We start from the raw sequence: 5,575 nt of genomic DNA on the forward strand, positions 1-5,575 counted from the left end.
AGACTCGGCTCCCTCGGACTACTATTTGTTCCCCAGTTTGAAGAAATGGCTGGCGGGACAAAGCTTTTATTCAAACGAGGAGGTGATTGCAGCAACTAATAGCTATTTTGCAGACTTGGACAATTCCTATTATTCGGAAAGGATCAACAAATTAGAACAGCGTTGGACGAAGTTTATAAGTCTAAAAGGAGACTATGTCAAAAAATAAAAAAGGTTTACGCCAAAGACTTAAGTAGTTTTTATTTTTGCACGGAGAGATGAACAGCAAGTATGATCACAGGGCTCTGGCTTCGATTCCCGGCTTGGTCGCGGATTTGCTTCGTCCGGGACTGTTTTTTGTGTTGCTCTTGCCATAATTTGACCAACATCTACGCGCGAGTTGCCGAAGTGCCTTCAAGTAAAAAAACTTGCATTAGGCGGCCGAACTCCCCATAAAAGGACTCCCGGCCAACAATGCCATACACACATTTAATTTTATTTCGGCAAGAGCACGTGGAGCCGCAGAGCAAAGATGTTGATACTGAATGCATGCGTCATTTTACGTTTGTTCACCTCGCTAGAACTCGCAAACTATTCAGTACACAAAGGTGGAACTGGCATCATCGTGTTCTGGAAGAACGGCGTTTTGTTTTAATCTTATGTTTATTAACAGCCGCACATTTTTAAGGCGATTCACGGAAAATTTTCCAAAATGCTTTACCTCATCACGTCCCCGAATTTTCGATAGGCAGTAAAGTTGTTGTTCTCAAATTTATGTGAAATAAACCTTAAGAACACCATATTTTCATCTGGTCTAAACCGGAACTCCGTCAGAGATCTCTAACTCGATGTCATTTAGGTTAAATGTGATGCGTAATACTTTGCTCTGGAGTGAAAAGTTAAGTGATCGCCTGTTTAGTTTCATTACCAGAAAAGTGACCGCTGTATTTTTAATCATTAAGAGGTACGCTAAGGTGACAAAAGTCATGGGGAACCCGCTAACATCGTGTCGGACCTCCTTTTGCACAGAGTAGTGCAGCAACTCAACGTGGCATGGACTCAAAAAAGCCTTGGAAGTCCCCAGCAGAGACACTGTGTCCTGCCACCTCTATAGCCGTCCATAATTGTGAAAGTGTTTGCGGTGCAGTATTTTGTGCACGAAGTGACCTCTCGCTTACGTCCCAAAAATGTTCGATGGCATTCATGCCGGACGACCTGGGTGGCCAAATCATTCACTCGAATTGTCCAGAATGTTCTTCAAACCAATCGCGAAAAACCGTGGCCCAGTGGCTTGACATCGTTGTTTGGCTGCATGAAGTCCATGAGTGGATGAATAACTGCAGATGGTCTCCAAGTAGCCGAACATAAGCGTTGCGAGTCAATAATTGGTTCAGCTCGACAGGAGGACCAGTCCATTCTACGTAAACAGACTCCACACCATTACGAAGCTACCACCAGCTTGCACAGTGCCTGGTTGACAACTTGGATCCATGGCTTCGTCTGATGCCCGCAAACAACCAAACCCAACCGTCAGCTCTTACCGACTGAAACCGGGACTCATCGAATCAGGCCATGGGTTTCCAGTCGTCCAGGGTCGAACCGATATGGTCATGAGCCCGGGAGAAGCGCTGCAAGCGATGTTGTGCTGTTAGCAAAGGCACTCGTGTCGACCGTCTGTTGCCATAGCGCGTTAACTCCAAATTTCACTCCTACTGTCCAACGGATACGTTCGTCGTACGTCCCACATTGATTTCTATGTGAACGCCGCTGCTCTCGTTCGTTTCGGTCTTTATGTGAAAGCCGTCGGCCAGTGCGTAGTCCGTGGTGAGATAAAATGCCTGAAATTTGGTTTTCTCCGCATCTGCTGGGCACTGTGGACATCGGAATACTGAATTTCCTAACGATTTCAGAATTGGAATAACCCATGCGTCCAGCTCCAACTACCATCCCGCGTTCAAAGTCCGTCAATACCTGTCGTGCGGCCATAAGCACGTCAGAAACCGTACCATATGAATCACCTTACTACATATGACAGCTCTGCCAATGCACCGCTCTTTTGTACCTTGTGTACGCAATACTACACCCATCCGAATATGGGCAAATCGCTGTCCCATTACTTCTGTCACTTCAGCCCACTCCGATCCAACTTTTTATTAATTTCTAACATAACAAAAATATCTCTTAATCGAGGAGTGGAAATTTGCCGGTGTCGAATAAAGAAGAATAGCGATGCTAAATACACTACCTTAGCATCATAGCAATAATACTGTAAACGATGAAAGATTTATTTAGTGTGACCGAGCCTCAATTCCTGACACCATTCGGATTCAGCTGGTGTTACTAGCCCCATTAAAAATACTAAAATATAATTTTTCTGTGCAGGCCCTTCAATCACACATTCAAGGGAATCGGCCTGTGCAGATTTTTTTTGGTGATGTTGGAAATACTGCACTGAGAACACTCTCATCGCTGTCACAGGTTCCTAAAATGACAGTGTCAGTCTTTATTTTATCTTGTTTTCCCCTTATCTTTTCTATTACGGAAATCACTTTTTCACGATCTGATAAATTTTATTTTATTTTTTAACTATGTGGCCAGATGCTATACCTGACGCCACAGTTATCAGTTTAACCTAAGCAGGGGGCGGTGGGGGGCTGGGGGGGGGGGGGGAAGGTGGCGTGTGCTATCTGTCACTGAATCGTGTGAACTTTGTTCTGCATGTTATCGTATTTTAACTGTTTGTGAATCGTATTCTCCGAGGTGGAATTTGGAAATCAGACCAGCATTTGCCTAAAAGATCGTGGGAGCCCGTCTAAAAACCACACCAAGGCGGTCTAGTATAGCAGCACACGGCTGTTAATCAGCCGCACAAATTCAATCCGGGTCGGCCCCTTCTTCCAGTTTCTCAAGCTACCGCGCTACGAGCTATGATATAGGAGCATAAAGTGTTGTTAGTTAAAGGCATGAGTGCCTCCTCAGTCCGAAACTTTATTTTTACACGTATTTACCTGGTTTTCGCACACTTATTTATTAGTAACAGCAATGCTGCTGAACTGTAGCCGCTGTGGTTTAAAATCGAAATTCGTCGGAGCAGGAAAAGCTACTTTTCATAGGTAAGTACCACAAACGTCTAGTTACAGATACCGTATAAATAAAAGTTGCTTTATGATGTAATTGATCTTCGGATACAGTGCATGAATGAATAAAACAGTAGGGCTAATTTATGTGACTACAGTCTTAAGTTAACGAGGCAAGTGCTAAATAAATTCTGCTAGTGTGGAAAGTGTGCTGCCAGTCCAATTTTTCAGTATATACACATTTCCAAAATTTTTATTTGCTGATCAGATTTGTATATGACAATCTACCTCATCACTCCTGGATTATACAGATCCAAATCATTACGTTCATTTTAAAGTGGTAATAATAGGATACAATAGTACTAGTACTTACGACGTGGAAAATGAGTATGTGCAGTTAATATTTTAGTTTCTCTAAGAAGCTCGGTAACACTTGAAAGTGCAGTACAGAATCCAACAAATAAATATTACTATGGCTTCTTCTCCTATGACAAAAGGTAGCTACGTTAGAGTTTTGACGGTAGTGCCAACAAGATTTTCGGGCGCTGTGGCCCGCGTCACATCACATTACACGACAGATATTACGTGTGCCAGCGGCCTTCTCCGGTGGGGAGCAAGTTACTACACTGACGGAAAAAAATCGCAACACCAAAACATAATTCATGTAGAGTTATGAACTTTCAAATGGTTCAAATGGCTCTGGGCACTATCGGACTTAACATCTGAAGTGATCAGTCCCCTAGAACTTAGAACTACTTAAACGTAACTAACCTAAGGACATCACACACATCCATGCCCGAGGCAGGATTCGAACCTGCGACCGTAGCGGTCGCGCGGTTCCAGACTGAATCGCCTAGAACCGCTCGGCCACACCGGCCGGCTATGAACTTTCGGGAATACATTTGTATAGGTAGCATATTTAAGTTATTAACACTGCAAGATCACAGATATGTCATTGCAAATGTGAAATGCTGGTACACTAATACCTGGTGTAATCGCCAGAATGCAAACGTGCATGCATTGTTTCGTACAGGTGCCGGATGTCAGTTTGTGGGATGGAGTTCCATGCCTGTTCCACTTTGTCGGTCAACACAGGGACGATTAATGCTGGTTGTGAATGACTCTGGAATTGTCGTCCGTTGGTGTCCCACATGTGTTCGACTGGAGACAGATCTGGTGATCGAGCAGGCCAAGGCAAATGTCGACACTCTGTGGAGTATGTTGGTTTACAACAGCGGTATCCGGGTGAGCGTTATCGTGTAGGAAGATATCCCTACAATTCTGTTCATGAATGGCAGCACAAAAGGGTCGAATCATCAGATTGATATATAGATTTGCAGTCAGGGTACGTGGAATAACCACGAGAGTGCTCCTACTGTCATACAAAATCGCACCCCAGACCATAACTCCAGTTGTTGCTCCAGTGTGTCGAGCACACAATCAGGTTGGTCGCGGGCCCTCAACTCGCCTCCTCCTTAACAACACACGGCTATCACTGGCACCGAGGCAGAACCAGCTTTCATCAGGAAACTCAACAGACCTCCACCCTACCCTCCAATGAGCTCTCGGTTGACACCACTAAAGTTGCAAATGGTGGTGGTTTGGGACCAGTGAAATGGACGCTAAAGGTCATGTGCATCAGAGCTTCCTTGAAGTAACCGATTTGTAACACTTTGTTGTGTCACTGTGATACCAACTATTGCTCAGATTGCTGCTAAATATGCAGTACGATGCGCCAGAGCCATTTCCCGAAGACAATGGTCTTTCTTCTCGGTAGTGCCACGTGGCCGTCCGGAGGCCGGTCTTCTTGCGATCGTACATTCTCGCGACCACCGCTGTCAGCAATGATTTACAGTGGCAACATTCCTGCCACGTGTTTCTGAGCTATCCCAGAAGGAACTCGCAGCTTTTCGTAGCCCTATCACCCTCCTCCCATTCAAACTCAGTGAGGTGTTTTATATGGTGTCTTTGTTGCCTTAAACGCATTTTGACTAACATTAACTCAACACATCCAGTCTCAAATGTAGCTAACGCTGGCGCTGAAAAGACAAGCCTATCCTTGGCTCGAGATAGTGCAATTTGGACAAAATTTGTCATTCCTTTGGTTCCTGTGGGAGACAGAAAAATATCTTTTCACTCTTGTTGATTTGTCCCTGATGGTGTAGCCTGAAAAAGAGAAAGACACCCTCTGATGGGGGATTAGTAAAACTTAATCCCTCAGCAGGTCAGGCCAACGCGTGGTTGGCCTGTAATGAGGTTGTTGGCCCAGTCCGCAGATGAGCCGGATGCGGGAGTGTACAGCTTTCTCGTAGAACTTCTTGGCGATGGTGCGAAACCTGTCTCGGAGAGGCACGATCCCGGTGTCCTGGTGGAGTTGGCGCGTCGAGAGGCGCCTCGGAAGATGCATGGCAGTCTTCAGGGCGCAGTTCTGTATCCGCTGCAGAGTCACTATGTGAGCATCTGCGGCTTTCCCCCCAGACCACGGGACTAACGCTGACGATTGTTACAGTGTGTATTTA

This window comes from Schistocerca piceifrons, chromosome 4 (genome assembly GCF_021461385.2).
Source record: "Schistocerca piceifrons isolate TAMUIC-IGC-003096 chromosome 4, iqSchPice1.1, whole genome shotgun sequence".
NCBI lineage: Eukaryota > Metazoa > Arthropoda > Insecta > Orthoptera > Acrididae > Schistocerca > Schistocerca piceifrons.